Here is a 10,828-nt window from a genome sequence, read left to right as displayed (position 1 = left end):
TCTGGTGGTTAATGTGAATCATGCATCTGTATTTGATCAAAATAACTATGTCTGGTGGCTAATTGAATCCTGCATCGGTATTTGATCAAAATAACACTGTCTGGTGGCTAATGTGAATCCTCCATCTGTATTTGATCAAAATAACTCTGTCTGGTGGCTAATGTGAATCCTGCATCTGTATTTGATCAAAATAACTATGTCTGGTGGCTAATGTGAATCCTGCATCAGTATTTGATCAAAATAACTCTGTCTGGTGGCTAATTGAATCCTGCATCAGTATTTGATCAAAATAACACTGTCTGGTGGCTAATGTGAATCATGCATCTGTATTTGATCAAAATAACTATGTCTGGTGGCTAATTGAATCCTGCATAGGTATTTGATCAAAATAACACTGTCTGGTGGCTAATGTGAATCCTCCATCTGTATTTGATCAAAATAACTCTGTCTGGTGGCTAATGTGAATCCTGCATCTGTATTTGATCAAAATAACTATGTCTGGTGGCTAATGTGAATCCTGCATCAGTATTTGATCAAAATAACTCTGTCTGGTGGCTAATTGAATCCTGCATCAGTATTTGATCAAAATAACACTGTCTGGTGGCTAATGTGAATCCTGCATCTGTATTTGATCAGAATGACACTGTCTGGTGGCTAATGTGAATCATGCATCTGTATTTGATCAAAATAACTATGTCTGGTGGCTAATGTGAATCCTGCATCTGTATTTGATCAAAATAACTCTGTCTGGTGGCTAATGTGAATCATGCATCTGTATTTGATCAAAATAACTCTGTCTGGTGGCTAATGTGAATCATGCATCTGTATTTGATCAAAATAACACTGTCTGGTGGCTATGTGAATCCTGCATCTGTATTTGATCAAAATAACGCTGTCTGGTGTCTAATATGAATCATGCATCTGTATTTGATCAAAATAACTCTGTCTGGTGGCTAATGTGAATCCTGCATCTGTATTTGATCAAAATAACTATGTCTGGTGGCTAATGTGAATCCTGCATCTGTATTTGATCAAAATAACACTGTCTGGTGGTTAATGTGAATCATGCATCTGTATTTGATCAAAATAACTATGTCTGGTGGCTAATGTGAATCCTGCATCTGTACTAATGAAACAGCCTTAAATGGCCTAAATGCTGAATACAAATTAATGACAACTTACAGGTAGTCTGCTGTATTTTAGACCAATTCGGGCTGATGTTTTGAGCACATGGGAACAGTCATTTTGGTCAGCTTTGTGCTTAGATCATGTACGATTTCTATATGAACAGTATTCAATGACATTTCAGCCACAGTTTATGAAAGTAGCATAGAGGTATACCAACATTCTCTCCACTGTACATGTCGAAAATACAAACAACTTCACCTTACACCTGTCACTGTCTCCGATGTTCATAATATCTGTCGAACGCCCCCGTAAAGACCACATAGGAATTATTATTGTATGATTTAATTTTGGTTGTATGGCTGAAACAGGCATTTTTAAAACTTCTCATGTATTTTTTCCCCACAGAGCAGTATTAATTAGTAGCAAAGTCATACACTAGCCGATCGCCGTCGCCCCCCCCCCCCATGAAAAGTGAATGATTGTCAAGATGCACATCGGATTTTCTCAACATAGAAAACAATGTTATGCTGAGAGACATGGACATTAAACTTGCGACAATGATTCCTGAGATGCCAATAATATATTTTACAGTTCGAAAAGGGATGTAACAGATCAGGTTCATGGAGGTCAAAGGGTAAAATGTTTGCTTATTTTTCTAACAATAGAATATGGAAGAAAGCGAATTTGTTTGTCATCATTTATTTCATAATTTCATTACAAATGAATAAAATAAATATTTTGACTGTATATTTCTTTAACAAAATGCAGCAGTTTTAAATTTACGTTGACTTCGTACCTGTGTTCTAAGACTTAAAATTTCCCCATAATTAGGGCCATTGCATGCATAATAGTGCCATAATGTATATGCAAGAGCAAAATAAACATTATTGACTTATTTTTATGCATACATCAATGTTAATATATCATTTTGCTGAAAACATCATACACGAGTATATGAAAGTAAGAAAATTAATTGCACAAATTTTCACTTTTGTTTTAAGCTGGCTAGCTACAATATCATACTTTGCAGAGTCTTACATTTTTTAAGAAAACGAGATTCCAAGGTTTTCCTCACTGGTTATACTGGTATTTAAAAATGACCCTGTATAAATTAGATATTGTTAAAAGCTTTTTACTACCATCATTTTTATATTTGATTGATGGGGTTTTGGGGGTTATAAAGTATACAGCTTGGCCTAGCTTCAGATGTGCAACTATCAACAACTGATATCTCCGCTCGGTCATTTTCACTTCAAGGACTTCGGAGGTAAATTTTTAAAAAAGCCGATAATAACGGGTTTTTTTTCACATTTTGTATAACTGGTAATTCATTCATTGCACTTTCAAAGAATGGTATTCTCTAGTCTGACAAAATGCATTTTCCCTGTTTTAATAACCGCTGATATTTTAGCACATGGTAGCAGTCATTTTGGTCAGCTGTGTGTGTACAATTTACATAAGTACAATATGCAATAAAATTTCAGCCACAGTACATGAAAGTAGCATGGAGGCAAGCCAACATTCTCTCCCTTGTGCATGTTGCATATGCAAACTTCACCTTACACCTGTTTCTCAGAAGTTCATATTATCTGTAGAGCTCCCAATTATTGTTTTCGGAATTCCAAAAGAGTAGTGAAGTGGGATACCCTAGCGACAATGGGAATTAGCATTACAGACCCCCCCTCCCCGGGACAATCTGGCGACAATGGAAAATTAACATGAAGAAAAATCGTGGGACAATCTGGCGACAAGGGAAATTAACATGGAGAAAAATCGTGGGACTGTTTAGCGACAAGGGGAAATTAACATGGAGAAAAATCGTGGGACTGTTTGGCGACAAGGGGAATTGAACATGGGAATAGGGGACTGTATAGCGTCAAGGGAATTTAAACAGGGTGGGACTGTATAGCGTCAAGGGAAATTGAACATGGGAAAAATTGCTGGGTCACTCTAGGGACAAGGGGAATTGAACATGGGAATAGTGTGGGTCTGTCTAGGGACTAGGGGAATTTAACATATGGAAATTGAACATGGTGGGTCTGTATAGCGTCAAGGGGAATTGAACATGGTGGGATTGTCTAGGGACAATGATGGTAGAGGGTCAAACACAACAGAGACAGAGACATACATACACTAGTACAAGCGTGAGATTTATATATAAAGCATTACCAAGACCTGAAATCTTGCTGGGGTGTTCAAAACTTTGCATAATTGTAATGATGCTATAAATAGCTATAATCAAGGAAATGCTCAACGACAAAATGGATGTGACTAAAAGTAACGCTAAAATGAAGAAATTGTCCCAGAATTTAAAGGAAAATAAACATATCCCAGAAAATTAACTTACAATGGTTTAGACTAAAATGGATAAAATTAGTAACTACTTACAATATCAACTTGTGTGACGATCGTGGATAAATACCTATGTATATATAATCAGCTGAAATTCCTATGAAATCCCACTATCTATTTATAGCTCCAACTTGTGGGTTATTCCTTTGGAAAATCCCACTATCTTTTTATAGCCTCAGCTTGAGTGACGTTCCTGTTTATGAACTCTAGTATATATGTATAGCTACAAAATGTGGAAATCCCCAAGTCCATATTTATAGTCTCAAAATTTCCAGCGTCAGTGACGTCACTGTACTGAACACTAGGGGATAAATGGCAGCAGTGTTGCAAGTGGCTGACCTGAATACGCGCTACTGTAGGTAGGTAGGTAGAGTGTATCTGATAGGGATAAAGTGAGTTTTATAGGGACAAACAGAGACCAATACACACACACACACACAACATACGCGCGCAGACACACGCACACACACACACACACACACACACACACACACACACACACACACACACAGGGAAGAGGAAAAAACAAACCCCAAATATACTATCAACACAGAGGGGAGATAATACAAACCCCAAATAAACTATCCACACAAACGTACGCGAACGCATACAAACCCCAAATATACTATCCACACAAGGTCGCTAACGCATACAAACCCCAAATATACTATCCACACTCGGGAGGAAGAATAAAAAACAACCAAATATACGATCTACACAACGTACGCGAACACACACACACACACACACACACACACACACACACACACACACACACCACAGAGGGAAGAAGAAAACCATTATTCACTATCCACACGGAGTGAAGAAATAACCCTTTATATATACTATCAACAGAGAGTGAAGAAAATAACCCATTATATTCCATCAACACAGAGTGAAGAAGAAAAAGATTTTTGAAAGCACCTAAGCCCTCACCTGCAACGACCAACTCTGCCAAACACCTACACCCCACCCCACCCCCACTCCCAACACTACAAAACCCATTTAACCCGTTATTTTATGGCATCAGTGTGTGATTTAGGAAACATCAAGACACAAAATGATGGATGAATAGACTGACTATTGTTTACGGACTTGCATGCCTAAAGAGCGTGCGTGAAGGAAAACATCCTTCCATTTCAATTCTAACTAAAACATGATCCAGAGGGATAGAGAGAGGTGAAAGAGCACAATTTCATAAAGTGTGAGTAAAAACAAAACACGCCATCCTTATTATACAATGTCAAGACCAAGAGACACTTACTTTTTCTTTCTGGTCTATTCTCTTTTAGAAGGTAGTATGAAATTTCACATCAGGGCCAACGCATCGGCTCACATTGTCAATTTTTCCATTTCCATGTCTTTACTGGCACAAGTTCTTCATCATCTTCAATTTCTTCTTCTTCTTCTGAATCCCTCTTCTCTGTTTCGTCTTGTTTCTGTTTCTTCTCTTTTCTCGTAGGGCACTCTGAATTCCAGTGTCCTTTCTCCTGACAACGATATTAGGTATCTTGACTTTTGTCTCTCTTTCTTAGACGAAGCAGGTATTCTGGAGACAAATACCCATTTACCTTTGCAGATATAGCAAACTTCATTAGTACACACTTTCGTATGACTCTCATCAAATCAACGACCAAAAGAGTAAGTTTTGTTGCCACTTTCGCCTGTGAATTATGCTTTCGTATGACTTTTAGCAAATATTTGACCAGCAGGTCGATCTGTGCTGACTCTTCCATCTTCTTGATCGTTTGAGAGTGGAATGAATACTCTGACGCTAAGACACTCTCCTTATATACAGGGACCTGCTGCGTATGAAACCTAGTCAAATGTAATTTTGCAATAAGATGAAACGATTTCATTGAGGAAGTGAAAGGCAATGATGTACCGTATCGCCTCACACAAAACCTGAAGTGTTAGCTCAGATCCGTGTCAGCGATTTCGAAGACGACTTAACTGAGCTTTCATCAATGCTCTCCAATTATGCCACAAAACCACGAGTCCTGATTCACGCCAAAAGAAATTTCGTTCGGTCCATAAAAAATAGTATCACATCTGAGAAACGCAAAAACGAACTTCCAGAAAACTGAGAACGACGGCTTACACCTACAACGTGAAATGTATGAGTTCAAGTAGTGCGTAAAACTTAGTCAAATTAAATTTTTATAGTCAAGACGAAACGATCTCTTTTCGAAGAAGAAAGCAGACACCAAGCGACAATGGCGATCCGTGTCACACAACACTTTTCAAAATGTATATGATCAGAGGTTTGTTCTAGCGATCTGCACGGTTAAATTAAAAGTTGATGTATTTTGTAATAAGACGGACACAATTTCCATGGGATCGCCCATGGAACCATTGTTCGTGCATTAGTTTAATTTTTTAAAATATTTTTTGATATAAATCGCCTATAGGATAGACCCAGTAAAGCATGTCACTGTGTGAATAGCTACTCAAGTCAATTCGAAGTGAACGCGGTAAGAAAATAAGTATAGCCAATGAAATGGCTTACAACGGGTGATGCATTGTTTTGTTCTAGGACTGTGTGGCATAATAATCCCTATGTTCTTGCGTTGTTACCATTACAGTGCAGACAGACTGAAATGTGAACTTACAAGTCCTCTTTGTGTGTGTTGTACCATTTCTTCTTACCACATCAAAATACTGAGCGTCACAGTATTGGTTCGCGTTTTCAAGCTGACCATTTTTTTATATCTCACTTAAACATTTTAACATAAACACTCACACTCACATCGGTAGAGTCAGAACAGATGTGTTACAGTATTGAGGGGCATGTTATCTTTTTTTTTTTTTTTTTTTTCAAACTAATAAATTTGGGGTTTGTATGAAGTAAAGAACCGAAAGTACAGTGAAACTCAAGGATGATGACCCAATCTGTCTGTCTATTGATGCGTGTATTTACTTAAGAAAAAATATGACCTCTAAAACACAAAGAGATACGGCAAGCATGATTAGAATGAACATAACGATGTTTTCCTTCACGCCCGTGTAATTTAGAGTTTCAATCCTCTTTGAAGACAAATTTGGTCTCCTTTTGTAGGGCTTGAAATAATAAAAAACCTGAAAAAATCTTAAGCACTTTGCTATAGATAATTTCATCAACAGACTAAACAACATAAATACCGTTACAACACTAGAAAGCCTTAAATCTTCTATCAAAAAGAAATGCATCAAAAAATTAAAGATTAACGATAACTAACCAATGAAACCGAATTTAACAAAGGCTGTGACATGTGAAGAAATGTCTCTCACTTTGGAAAGGTAGGCGAATGTACTCTGTCATGCACCATCAACTTTAAAAAAAATTATAAACAGAGAGAAACCTGAATTCAAAATTCAGTTGTTTTTTTCTTCAAAATTGTTTCGTTTCTTTTTTCTTTTTTTTTGGAACAAATCTAAGCACTAATATAGAGTGGAAAAGGGAAAATGCACATAGAAGCTTTGATATTTCTGAAAAAATGAGGGGATATTCCTAACGTTCATAACCACCTATGGACTTGGACTTGTCTGTGACTTATCCACAAAACAAGATGTACATATTTCTGGTTAAGCTGCAAGTGTGTGCGTGTTTTTGAAAATGGTAAAAATTGGATATACAATTTTCTCGTGACACTTATAAAGTGAAGAGTCTGTGCAAGTGTCAAAAGCCAAAGTCATATAAGTTTTGTATTTTGTACGGCTTGTAAAGATTTCCACTTTAGAAAATGTGAAGTATCACAAGTTATTATCACAAACAGAAGTGGAACATAGGGGCTTGCAAGAAAGAAAATAACCCAGACAGTTGGTGTCATCAAGAGTGCTAGAGATGGTACCCGAACTTGCTTGCTTGCTTACTTGAATTAAAGTGATTTTCGCTCTAATGGAGCATATATCACTGGTTTAATAAAGCACCGGGTGATTTTTAATTACTCCTGGGGAAGGAAAGAGAGCCTCATCTCCCAGGCTTTTATGTACTCACAGACTACTTTTAAATTTAGCCACTCAGGTGTAGGACTAACTAGTCCTTAACAACCTGACTGAAAGGCTTTAAACATGAGTGGGAATAGTCTCACCACACACTCATTTTTCTGTCCGAGCGTGGTAAAGGAGGAAAAAGGTGCTCAAAAAGACAGCCATGGGTGTTAAGTACTCAACAAAACGCTAGCCCGTACTTATTTCAAATCAAGTTGTGTCACCAAAAGACGACGTGTACGACATCAAATGCATTGTCAAACGCAGAAACCGTAAAGTGGGCAAACGACGTGTCAAAGAAGTCAAAGTACGTTGGAAAGGATATCCACCCAGTTTTGATTCTTGCATCGACGCTTCGCACTATAAAAAGAAGTGACCATCATGCCCTTTCACACAGATTCAGCTACTGCGATCACTCCTTCACCCAATTCTTCTCTGCAAGATTTACAAACACAACCCTTGTGGGTGTGGTATCGAAAACGTGTGCCTAAAACACAAATCGTCTTTTTCTGCCAAACCTTCGTGGTGTATTGTATCATCGGTGCCGCCATTGCCAATTTGAGTTTGCAACAAGGAGACAAACACTTGTGGACCATTGTATTGAGCAGTTACATCGGTTACCTGCTTCCTAATCCCTCCCTGAAATTCTCCTCGAACGAGAACAACGGGAACCTTGTGTCCAGTGTCAGTGCCAGTCACCACTCCAACAACAACCCCATTTTGAGCGGAGACACTCCTCTAACTTCCAGTATCGCCTCGGAGAGCCACAAAACTCTGGAATTATGAGCATTTACAACCAATTTTACTTAACCTTACCCAGTGACAGTTCCATGGAGGTGTTTCCCAAGAGCACGTTGTGCTGTTACACGGTCAAATTACCTCAGACCATCCAGTTAGATCACGAAGCCCATTGGGAAGTGGCTTTAGTGGAAATCATTCACCCAACACAAATCAAAAACATCACCGAAAAGCAAAACACTTTCGAGGTGGAAATCCTGAATGCCCAACTGGACGAAGAAATCGACAAAATCGGGTTTTTAGGGGACACAAGACCAGCCAGCAATCCAGCCTTTATTATCTACACCTTGAAAATTCCTTCAGGTTATTATTTTAGTGGTGAACATTTGGTGGACACTACTGCGGACAGGTTCAACTTAGCCTTTGGCAAAGCACTGAACAGAGCCAAAAAAAGTGTGAAGATTGAGTACCATAAAGTGGCTCATCGTCTCGTGATCAAATTTCAAGATACGGACACATTGTCCCTCAGGTTCAATGATAGTTTGTTTGAAATTTTGGGTGGACATGCAGAAATGGTCGCAAACAATATGAGCCCCAAGATCAAAAGTAATATGGATTTTTACAGAGCTTTTGGAAACCCGGTAGAACTGAACCAAGGACTTAATTTGATCTTTGTGTATTCCGATGTGGTGGAGTACAACGTGGTGGGACACACCTCTGTTCCGTTACTGCGTGTCATTCCTCTCAAAGTGGATAGTACCACAAACAATGACCAGGAAGGTGCAAACACCTATCACGTACACCGTGAATTTGTACATCCTCACTATTTGCCCGTCAGTAAGTCGTATTTAGACACTGTCAACATTGCTATAAAAGGAGATCTGGGACAAAATATTCCATTCTCCAAAGGGAAAGTTACAGTGAAACTCCATTTTCGAAAACGGTTCTCTAACAAATTGTAAGTCAAGACAGCGAGGAGGGACATTTTCAACCTATAAAATCCGGCCAGATGCGTGTGGAATTTCAGTTTGCAGAAAATCTACGTGCAGATAATACGGTGAACGTCATCCTGTATGCTGAATTGGACAATACCATATAAACCAACAGTTTGAGAGAAGTCATTCTAGACTATTAGAAGTCATGGAAGACTTTTATCAATGTTTGTATAGTAGGGATTCTTTGGACATGGAATGTGAAGATCCTGAGGAAGGAGAACCCCAAGACAAAGACGAAGAAGTCATCATGATGAACTCTAGATGGCCAGAACAAGAATCACATTTAGTTTCCTGTTATGCTATAGTCTTGACAGAAAAAAAAAATTAAGGAATTGATCAAGAAAGATTGCTATGGATGTCATAACGATCATCCCAGTCAAAGTCAACACGATAAATGCCTGATGCTGAGTCAAGAAGAAAAATTGGACGAATATCTGGACGAAGCTTGGAGTCTCATCTCGGAAGAAGACGTGTTACAACAGTGGTATAAAGGCTTGCGTGAACATTATTGTCCTCCATTAACAACTCAAGAGATCCATCGCATCGAAGCTCTGTTGGATCAGAGTTGGGAGACAAGGCGAAGAAACGGTTACTTGTCAGACATTTCAAGCAAAAAGTCAGGATCGAATTGATCACTTATCATTACCTGTGAAGAAGAAAAAAACAAAAAATGGATACCTGAGAACTTTATTACCTTTTGAACCACAGTTTGTACACTGCTTCTTGGAATCCTGTCGTCTGTGCTAAAGATGAACTCCCTCATTGCACACCTCAAAACCATCAAGCTTATGTGATCAACACGGACGACAGTCATCTCCCAGGAACCCACTGGGTAGCCGTCTACTTTCCTCAAGAAGGATGTGTGGAATATTTTGATTCCTATGGACTGCCTCCTTTGGAAGACGATATCATTGACTTTATGAGAAGAAATGCTCAGACCACACGATTCAATAATGTGAAATAACAAGGCACATATTCCTTGGTGTGTGGACAGTACTGTGTGTATTTTCTGCATCACTGCAGCCTGGGCTATTCTTTAGAACATTTAGTGACTCATTTTGATCCTCGTCATTCTTCTAGAAACGATGTGAAAGTACATCGATGGTTTTGTGACCAGTATGCTTATCTTTTGTCTCTAACTAGGAAACGTAGTGTCCATCAATGGCCTAATGACTTCCAACAGTGGAAATCACAATTTCATTCACAACGTTGTCAGCCCTGTTTAAAGTAGAGTGTGAATTGAAAAAAAAATGTTTGGTATTTGAAAAAAAATGTTTGATGTTATAGTGTTGGATTATTGTTAAAAAAATGTTAGAGTTGTTTGTTAGTATGAATTAAAAAATGTTGTGTTTTGAAGAAAAAAATGCCTTTGTGGTTTGTTTGGCTATAGGAATCTTGATTCATGCTCTTTGACTTCTCTCTATCCCTCCCATAACACTATTTGAACGTTCCGGCTAGAAAACCGTGTAGTAATGTTTTCCTTCACGTCCGCGCTTTGACTTTAAGAACCGGGGAAGTTTCCAGTCTGCCCATCCATTGTTAACTCATCCTCCTACGAAGATGTGCTCCAAACTAGCTAAGCTAAACGAAGCCTACGTGAATTTCCATAGGGTCAGACACAGTCTGATACCGAAGCCAGAAGAGAT

This window comes from Sinohyriopsis cumingii, chromosome 5 (assembly GCF_028554795.1).
Source record: "Sinohyriopsis cumingii isolate HCF-2022 chromosome 5, ASM2855479v2, whole genome shotgun sequence".
In the NCBI taxonomy this organism is placed as follows: domain Eukaryota; kingdom Metazoa; phylum Mollusca; class Bivalvia; order Unionida; family Unionidae; genus Sinohyriopsis; species Sinohyriopsis cumingii.
Note: the sequence above shows the minus strand (reverse complement) of the source record.